Genomic DNA, 11,033 nt, shown 5'->3' with positions numbered 1-11,033 from the left:
GTTCTTATTTTTAAAAGCCAGCCTTTTTCCATGAACTTTTTTTCCGACATACATAGCACAGCGGGTTTGTCAGTCCATCCAATATGGACAAAGGTCTAATTTTTCGTTCAAAGTGAACCTTTCCAACATAATGGTTGATTTCATGGGGATGCAGGTGTCTGTGCCAACAGGTTGGGCATGCTACAGCATAAAAAAAGGCAAACAAGTGGGTGTGATATGCATTTTACACATGTTCATCTTTTCATCACATTCTAAAATGTTCTACTCCATGACATTTTATAATTTCAACGGTATTTTACAATAAAATCATTACAGTTAAAGATTTTGTTTTCAAATGTTATGAACCAGTATGGTTTAGTTGAAATGCATCCCTGGCCTACTGTCAGCTTTCACAACTGTATACAACAAAGCTGTCAAAACGGAAGACATGAGACTTTGACAGCAAGAATCGGGTTAAGGTTGATTCTTATTCTTGCTCAGTACTACACTGGCAGCTTCTCTGTAAGAGTGGATGGAAAATTATCCTTCTTCTCACTCAGATCTCAGCCCTGTACTCAGAACCCTAGCCCGCTCTCCTCAGTACTGCTCTGCGCCCCTCCCAGCTGTTAAACCTCTTGGGGCTAGGGGGCAGAATTTTCACTTTTGGATAAATAGCGCGCCCAATTTCAACTTCCTGCTACTCATGCGAAGAATATAAGATATGCATATTATTCATAGATTTGGATAGAAAACACTCTAACGTTTCTAAAACTGTTTGAATCATGTCTGTGAGTATAACATAACTTATGTAGCAGGCAAAACCCCAAGGACTAACTGTTCCCTGACTTGTTATTGTAACGGTTTTCTTTAGGTGAAGTAGAGGTAGACCAAAATGCAGCATGCTTATATTGATTCATGTTTAATAAAAAAAAGATAAACACGAACACTACAAAAACAATAAACGTGGAAAACCAAAAACAGCCCTATCTGGTGCAAAACACAGAGACAGGAACAATCACCCACAAACACACAGTGAAACCCAGGCTACCTAAATATGGTTCCCAATCAGAGACAATGACTAACACCTGCCTCTGATTGAGAACCATATCAGGCCAGACATAGAAATAGACAAACAAGACATCCAACATAGAATGCCCACTCAGATCACACCCTGACCAACCAAAACATAGAAACATACAAAGCAAACTATGGCCAGGGTGTGACAGTTATTGCCAAGGGATATTTCTTTAGGAGCCTGTTTTCAGTTCCTACCGCTTCCACTCGATGTCACCAGTCTTTGGAATTTGGTTGAGGTTATTCCTTTGTGCAATGAAGAAGTAGGCCAACTAGGAACTGGGTACACTTTTGTGAGTTGCGCAAGACGTGAAAAGTGACGCTTGTTTGTTTTCATTCCTGTATTGAACACAGATTGCCCAGTCTGCAATTTGATCGATTATTAACGTTTAAAAATACCTAAAGTTATATTACAAAAGTAGTTTGAAATATTTTGGCAAAGGTCATAGGCAACTTTTGAAATATTTTGTAGTGACGTTGTGTTTTTTGTAAGCTGTTTTTTTCTGGATTTTGGATATACAGCGGGGCAAAAAAGTATTTAGTCAGCCACCAATTGTGCAATTTATCCCACTTAAAAAGATGAGAGAGGCCTGTAATTTTCGTCATAGGTACACTTCAACTATGACAAAATTAGGAAAATTGCATTAGGAAAATCACATTGCAGGATTTTTAATGAATTTATTTGCAAATGATGGTGGAAAATAAGTATTTGGTCAACTACAAACAAGCAAGATTTCTGGCTCTCACAGACCTGTAACTTCATCTTTAAGAGGCTCCTCTGTCCTCCACTCATTACCTGTATTAATGGCACCTGTTTGAACTTGTTATCAGTATAAAAGACACCTGTCCACAACCTCAAACCGTCACACTCCAAACTCCACTATGGCCAAGACCAAAGAGCTGTCAAAGGACACCAGAAACAAAATTGTAGACCTGCACCAGGCTGGGAAGACTGAATCTGCAATAGGTAAGCAGATTGGTTTGAAGAAATCAACTGTGGGAGCAATTATTAGAAATGGAAGACATACAAGACATGATAATCTCCCTCGATCTGGGGCTCCACGCAAGATCTCACCCCGTGGGGTCCAAATGAGCACAAGAACGTTGAGCAAAAATCCCAGAACCTCACGGGGGGACCTAGTGAATGACCTGCAAAGAGCTGGGACCAAAGTAACTAAGCCTACCATCAGTAAACACAATACGCCACCAGGGACTCAAATCCTGCAGTGCCAGACGTGTGCCCCTGCTTAAGCCAGTACATGTCCAGGCCAGTCTGAAGTTTGCTAGAGAGCATTTGGATGATCCAGAAGAAGATTGGGAGAATGTCATATGGTCAGATGAAACCAAAATATAACTTTTTGGTAAAAACTCAACTCGTCGTGTTTGGAGGACAAAGAATGCTGAGTTGCATCCAAAGAACACCATACCTACTGTGAAGCATGGGGGTGGAAACATCATGCTTTGGGGCTGTTTTTCTGCAAAGGGACCAGGACGACTGATCCGTGTAAAGGAAAGAATGAATGGGGCCATGTATCGTGAGATTTTGAGCAAGGGCATTGAAGATGAAACGTGGCTGGGTCTTTCAGCATGGCATTTAAAAAATCTGACATGTTGGCTGGATTCACATCGAGTGTAACTTTAATTGAGTATCTTACATGTGTGATTTAATGAAAGTTAGAATTTTATAGTATTTTATTTGAATCTAGCGTACTGCATTATCCCTGGCAATTGGCTAGTTGAGGCATTTGCGTCCCGCCTATCCCTAACTATTAAGACACAATGATGAACCTGAGGACTTTCTTTTTCACCATCATTCTGGTGCCGTAGATGCTCTCTTCTGCAGCAAGAAATGGAAACATGGAAGCAAGGAAACCTAAGGTAATTTTTTAAGTGAATATCTTTTGTAAATGTTTGTACCAATTGTTTGATTTTTTGATTTTGTTTAGGGTTTATGAACATGTTTTGGGGGGGCAGGATCCCATACCTCTAAAACTTTCTTAGCAGAATTTGTTCTACAATTTTGAAGCTTAAGCGTTGCATATGAAAGTCCCATGTACAAGGTGCCAAACCCTATCCCTGCATAAATGATGACTCGACATAGAGTACATTTAGTTTGTGAAGACTATACCTTGGGAGTCTGAGAATACAAAAAAACACTTGCTCAGCAGATGATCAAACTGTTTGTAAAACTTAATTGGTGTGAATTAAATTACCCAGCTTATGTCTTTCTTGTGAGGTGATCTGGAGACATGTTTTCTAAACAATTCCACAGAAAGAGGTTGTGACCATCCCAGACTATGACACTACTGGAGACTCAGATACAAGCCCAGCAGCAGCTCCTAAAGAAGAGGGTGGTGAGTTTATTTACTCAAATTCAAGCTATTCACAACCACTTATTTATTAATACCATATGCTAGGTCTGACATATGCTACGTCTGACATATGACTTCTGACATTTGTCATAAGAAACCAGCTCCCTGGAACACAGAAAATACCCGAGCTCTGAAGCAAGCTTCCAGAAAATTGGAAAGGAAATGGCACCACACCAAACTCTAAAGTCTTCCGACTAGCTTGGAAAGACAGTGCAGTACCGTGCAGTATTGAAATTTCTTTTTGATACTGTCGCAAAGCTAACTAAAAAGCATCATTCCCCAAGAGAGGATGGCTTTCACTTTAGCAGTAATACATTAATGAACTTCTTTGAGGAAAAGATCATGATCATTAAAAGTTACGGACTCCTCTTTAAATCTGCTTATTCCTCCAAAGCTCAGTTGTCCTGAGTTTGCAAAGCTCTGCCAGGACCTAGGTTCAAGAGAGACACTTAAGTGTTTTAGTACTATATCTCTTGACACAATGATGAAAATAATCATGGCCTCTAAACCTTCAAGCTGCATACTGGATCCTATTCCAATTAAACTACTGAAAGAGCTGCTTCCTGTGCATGGCCCTCCTATGTTGAACACAATAAACGGCTCTCTATCCACCGGATGTGTACCAAACTCACTAAAAGTGGCAGTAATAAAGCCTCTCTTGAAAAAGCCAAACCTTGACCCAGAAAATATAGAAAACTATCGGCCTATATCGAATCTTCCATTCCTCTCAAAATATTTAGAAAAAGCTGTTGCGCAGCAACTCACTGCCTTCCGGAAGATAAACAATGTACAGTGCCTTGCGAAAGTATTCGGCCCCCTTGAACTTTGCAACCTTTTTCCACATTTCAGGCTTCAAACATAAAGATATAAAACTGTATTTTTTTGTGAAGAATGAACAACAAGTGAGACACAATCATGAAGTGGAACGACATTTATTGGATATTCCAAACTTTTTTAACAAATCAAAAACTGAAAAATTGGGCGTGCAAAATTATTCAGCCCCCTTAAGTTAATACTTTGTAGCGCCACCTTTTGCTGCGATTACAGCTGTAAGTCGCTTGGGGTATGTCTCTATCAGTTTTGCACATCGAGAGACTGACATTTTTTCCCATTCCTCCTTGCAAAACAGCTCGAGCTCAGTGAGGTTGGATGGAGAGCATTTGTGAACAGCAGTTTTCAGGTCTTTTCACAGATTCTCGATTGGATTCAGGTCTGGACTTTGACTTGGCCATTCTAACACCTGGATATGTTTATTTTTGAACCATTCCATTGTAGATTTTGCTTTATGTTTTGGATCATTGTCTTGTTGGAAGACAAATCTCCGTCCCAGTCTCAGGTCTTTTGCAGACTCCATCAGGTTTTCTTCCAGAATGGTCCTGTATTTGGCTCCATCCATCTTCCCATCAATTTTAACCATCTTCCCTGTCCCTGCTGAAGAAAGTTTTATATCTTTATGTTTGAAGCCTGAAATGTGGCAAAAGGTCGCAAAGTTCAAGGGGGCCGAATACTTTCGCAAGGCACTGTATACGAAATGTTTCCGTCTGGTTTTAGACCCCATCATAGCACTGAGACTGCACTTGTGAAGGTGGTAAATGACCTTTAATGGCGTCAGACCGAGGCTCTGCATCTGTCCTCGTGCTCCTAGACCTTAGTGCTGCTTTTGATACCATCGATCACCACATTCTTTTGGAGAGATTGGAAACTCAAAATTAGTCTACACGGTCTACACGGACAAGTTCTGGCCTGGTTTAGATCTTATCTGTCGGAAAGATATCAGTTTGTCTTTGTGAAAGGTTTGTCCTCTGACAAATCAACTGTAAATTTCGGTGTTCCTCAAGGTTCCGTTTTAGGACCATTGTTTTCACTATATGTTTCACCTCTAGGGGATGTCATTCAAAAACATAATGGTAACTTTCACTGCTATGCGGATGACACACAGCTGTACATTTCAATGAAACATGGTGAAGCCCCAGAAGAACGCAAGAGAAAATCTTTGGAGGGAGCTGAAAGTCCGTATTGCCCAGCGACAGCCCCGAAACCTGGAGGATCTGGAGAAGGTCTGTATGGTCTGTATCCCTGCTGCAGTGTGTGCAAACCCGGTCAAGAACTACAGGAAACGTATGATCTCTGTAATTGCAAACAAAGGTTTCTGTACCAAATATTAAGTTCTGCTTTTCAGATGTATCAAATACTTATGTCATGTAATAAAATGCAAATTAATTCCTTAAAAATCATACAATGTGATTTTCTGGATTTTTGTTTCAGATTCTGTCTCTCACAGTTGAAGTGTACCTATGATAAAAATGACAGACCTGTACATGCTTTGTAAGTAGGAAAACCTGCAAAATCGGCAGTGTATCAAATACTTGTTCTCCCCACTGTATATAACTAAATTTGATTTGATGAGCCATTCCTTTTTCATTTAATTTGTGAATGCAGTAAAAAAAACACATTACAGCAGGAATGTCACATCTTGTGTCCTGATGACTACCATGGTACAATCATATCTTAGGTTTCTACAAGAATGAAGAGAGATGAATACAGGGAGGGATTACTTGGCTGATTGATAGGAAAACTTGGAAGTCCTTTCTTAAGGAGAATGCATTTCAGGGTCATGGCTATTTGTTTCAGAGCTGCCCACGTGCCTGCTGTGTGTATGTCGAACTGGGTCGGTGTACTGTGAGGAGGTCTCCCCTGAGATGACAGCAGTTCCATCCCTGCCCAAGGAAACTACCTATCTCCGCACGCTACAACAAAATGACCAAAACCACCATCAAAGACTATGCAGACATTGGTTAGTGGAACACTCTCCCCTTATCTATTAGAGTAGCTTTGTAACACTGTGGTCATTTCTTTGACCAAATTTAAGATGTTATTGTAACGGTTTTCTTTAGGTGAAGTAGAGTGGGTGGGCGTCTGTCCGCGGTGGCGGCTCTGGCGTGGGACGCGGACCCCACTTCACCATTGTCTTAGTCCGCCTCATTGTCCGCCTCCGTGGCTCTCTAACCATGGCAACCCCTCTCAATGACCCCACTGGACAGAGGGGCAGCTCGGGACAGAGGGGCAGCTCGGGACAGAGGGGCGGCTGCTCGGGACAGAGGGGCGGCTGCTCGGGACAGGGTGGCGGCTGCTCGGGACAGAGGGGCGGCTGCTCGGGACAGAGGAGCGGCAGCTCTGGACAGAGGGGCGGCAGCTCGGGACAGAGGGGCGGCAGCTCGGGACTGAGGGGCTCTGGCGCCTCTGGGCTGAGGGGCTCTGGCGCCTCTGGGCTGAGGGGCTCTGGCGCCGGACAGGCGGGAGACTCCGGCAGCAGCGCCGGACAGGCGGGAGACTCCGGCAGCACTGGAGAGGAGGAAGGCTCCGGCAGCGCTGGACAGGCGGGAGCCCCTGTAAGGATGAGCCGGAGAGACAGCCTGGTGCGGGGGGCTGCCACCGGAGGGCTGGTGCGTGGAGGTGGTGACGGATAGACCGGACCGTGCAGGCGCACTGGAGCTCTTGAGCACCGAGCCTGCACAACCTTACCCGGTTGAATGGTCCCGGTCGCCCTGCCAGTGCGGCGAGGTGGAATAGCCCGCACTGGGCTATGCAGGCGAACCGGGGACACCGTGCGCAAGGCTGGTGCCATGTAAGCCGGCCCAAGGAGACGCACTGGAGACGGCTTCATGGCACTTGGCTCGATGCCCACTCTAGCCCGGCCGATACCCGGAGCAGGAATGTACCGCACCGGGCTATGCACCCGCACTGGGGACACAGTGCGCTTCACAGCATAACACAGTGCCTGCCCGGTCTCTCCAGCCCCCCGGTAAGCACATGAAGTTGGCGCAGGTCTCCTACCTGGCTTCGCCACACTTCCTGTGTGCCTCCCCCCCAATAAATTTTTGGGGCTGACTCTCGGGCTTCCATCCACGCCGCCGTGCTGCCTCCTCATACCAGCGCCTTCTCCAGGCTGTGCCCAGGGTCCTTTTCCTTCCAATTCCTCCTCCCATGTCCAGAAGTCTCCCTCGCGCTGCTCCTGCTGCTGCCCGTTACCACGCCGCTTGGTCCTGTTGTGGTGGGTGATTCTGTAACGGTTTTCTTTAGGTGAAGTAGAGGCGGGCCAAAATGCAGCGTGGTTGTTATTCATTGTACTTTAATTTAAAAAACGGTACACGAATAAACTAACAAAACAACAAACTTGCGAAAACCTAAAACAGTCCTATCTGGTGCAAAACACAGAGACAGGAACAATCACCCACAAACACACAGTGAAACCCAGGCTACCTAAGTATGATTCTCAATCAGAGACAACTAATGACACCTGCCTCTGATTGAGAACCATACTAGGCCGAAACATAGAAATACCCAAAACCTAGAAAAACAAACATAGACTGCCCACCCAACTCACGCCCTGACCATACTAAATAAATACAAAACAAAGGAAATAAAGGTCAGAACGTGACAGTTATTCACTTTTCACTTCCTTTTTCAGTGACCATCTCTAACGTTGATGGTCTTTAACATTTTACAGCAACCTTGAGAAGAATCGATCTGACTGGGAACCTAATCTCTGAGATAGAAGATGGAGCTTTCTCAAAGCTTGCACTCCTTGAAGAGCTCAATATCTCAGAGCTGGCCAAAAACCCATGTTACCTGCCAAACTCGTGTCCTTCAATGACAATTACAACCAACTTACAACCAAGGGTGTAAAATCAACTGCTTTTCAGGTAAGCCAGGAAGTCTGTCCAAGATCCTGGAGCAAACGTTCTTCTTACATACAGTAAAAATGTACAGTCTGAGTAATGGTTGCCTTGAATGTCAATATAATTTGAACAACAATTTCCATGGCAAACATTAATCTTACCTCAAATACCCTGCAGCATGTAAACATACAACAAACATATTTTCTCTGAAACTCACTAAAATGGCGTTCCTCTACATTGGCAATAACGAGCTGGAGACGACACCACTTCCAGAGAGTCTCCACATTGTGCACCTAAATGTCTGTTTACAACTATCCCTCCCACAGCAATAACATTTTGACAAATATGTATCTTTCACCTAACAACACATTTTAGAGTATACATGCATGTGCAGGCAAATGCATAATTATATAAAACAAAACAAAAAAGTCATTACATGCCAACATCTGTCTTCCAAGGCAACAATACTCAGTACATCAGAGCCAACATGGAGGAGGTGAGACTGGACAGCAACCCTCTAATGCTGGCCAAGCATCCCAACAGCTTTGTCTGCCTTAGGGCCCTGCCCATTGGACCGTACCACTGAACCAGTGGGATATAGAGGACCAAAATACTACAGTGAGTGGTTTCCTTGTGGCAAGGGCTAACTAATGTAATACACCGGTCAATAGATAATAGCGCAGCAGTGGCATGTAATATGAGAAATGTGTACCAGTATGTTACGATATATAGAGCAGATCCACGTAATATGAGAAATGTGTACCAGTATGTTACGATATATAGAGCAGATCCACGTAATATGAGAAATGTGTACCAGTATGTTACGATATATAGAGCAGATCCACGTAATATGAGAAATGTGTACCAGTATGTTACGATATATAGAGCAGATCCACGTAATATGAGAAATGTGTACCAGTATGTTACGATATATAGAGCAGATCCACGTAATATGAGAAATGTGTACCAGTATGTTACGATATATAGAGCAGATCCACGTAATATGAGAAATGTGTACCAGTATGTTACGATATATAGAGCAGATCCACGTAATATGAGAAATGTGTACCAGTATGTTACGATATACAGTATAGAGCAGATCCACGTAATATGAGAAATGTGTACCAGTATGTTACGATATATAGAGCAGATCCACGTAATATGAGAAATGTGGTTGTTTTGTAAGTTACAATTGAATGAGTCTCTTAGGTCGTCTTGGTGTCCTCTTAGGTAGGCCAAAGGAGTTATCTTAAACAACATAACTATATGCACAATACTCTTTACACCATTTTTCCTCTGTTGTTTTATATTTCCAATAGCACATATGGATATTGTATCAATTGCATTCATCAACATTTTAAGTAATAATGGCTGATAAATGTACATAAAGTATACCTACAATTTGCACACATTTAAAGCTCAGAACAGGGCAGCACGGCTGGCCCTTGGATGTACACAGAGAGCAAATATTAATAATATGCATGTCAATCTCTCCTGGCTGAAAGTGGAGGAGAGATTGACTTCATCACTATTTTTATTTATGAGAGGTGTTGAATGCACCGAGCTGTCTAAACTACTGGCACACAGCTCGGACACCAATGCATACCTCACAAGACATGCCACAAGGTCTCTTCACAGTCCCCAAGTCCAGAACAGACTATGGGAGGCACACAGTACTACATAGAGCCATGACTACATGGAACTCTAATCCACATCAAGTAACTGACGCAAGCAGGTAAAATTAGATTTAAAAAACAGATAAAAAACACCTTATGGAACAGTGGGGACTGTGAAGCAACACAAACATTGGCACAGACACACACGATAACATATGCACTATACATACACATACATTTTGTAATGTAGATTTGTGGTGGTTGAGTAGGGGCGTGTTGTGAAATATGTGAATGTATTGTAATGTATAAAAATGGTGTAAAGTGCCTTAATTTGGCTGGTGGGTTTCCATAATAAATACGAATACAAATGATTGATTTGATAACAAAGAGTCAATGTATTTTTTTTTTTTTACAATAGACCCCAATAGCCCGTTTTTTGCTTTATCCCAGAAGACGGAAGGTCCTGAATTCTAATTGGGTAAGACTTGGCCTCCTCGGTTCTCTGCCAAGGTTCATCAGATGAAGAGTCAACATCAACACCTCAGAGAGGGATTTGCAAAAAATAATGCAGTGAAACAGTTTATATAGTCTCAATGACCTATCTAAACCCTGGACGACTGACAGGGAGAACTGTATTGGAGCCATTTTGGTACTCCCTTCACTGTAAAAAATATAATGTATTTAGAAATGCATTTAATGTCTACTTCCGCTTTTGAGTATATTCTCTTACAGAGATATTGCATACTTTCAAATTATATGTGAATTGTTTTTGTTTTTTTGTGACAAATTCCACAAATACAAAAATACACTTAATTTTGTCCTTTAAATATTTGATTTAAATACTGTAGAATTCCATTCATTCCTATGGAGGACCGCTCCTTCTGAAGAGCACCAATATGGCAGCCGGTGACTCCAATTGGCCGATACATAGCATCAGCAATCCAGGGTTTATATACACATTTTATAGACAGGTTGGTTGTTTAGCAACAAAACTGACATGTGCACAACTATGGGGCAAAACAGACAGGGTTGCCTTAGATTGTTAACATGTAAACTATTTCATCTCCAAATGTGTATTTAAAACATTGTGCAAATGTAACTCTGAGCACTTATTGTCTTTCAAATACATAATTACAGTTGTTGGTTAGAGAATCTTTGCCATATTAGCATTGCCATGAAATCAGTCAAAACAAGACATGGTATCAATAACAAGATAAAACCAGCCCAAATGAGCCAACTACGATTCCTCACATGTCATTGCTTCTTGTCATTGTTGCTAGCTATCTGACTGTTCAGAATTATAAGAATGGCTT

General features: G+C 42.4%; 1 pseudogene; it reads left to right on the top strand.

The window, feature by feature from the left end:
• The first annotated feature begins 2,832 nt into the window (after positions 1-2,832).
• LOC112216577 lies at positions 2,833-8,690 on the top strand (annotated as a pseudogene).
• Positions 8,691-11,033: the final 2,343 nt, after the last annotated feature.

The sequence above is a fragment of the Oncorhynchus tshawytscha genome, linkage group LG16 (genome assembly GCF_018296145.1).
Source record: "Oncorhynchus tshawytscha isolate Ot180627B linkage group LG16, Otsh_v2.0, whole genome shotgun sequence".
NCBI classification, from domain to species: Eukaryota; Metazoa; Chordata; class Actinopteri; order Salmoniformes; family Salmonidae; genus Oncorhynchus; species Oncorhynchus tshawytscha.
This window is presented reverse-complemented; position numbering and strand designations above follow the sequence as displayed.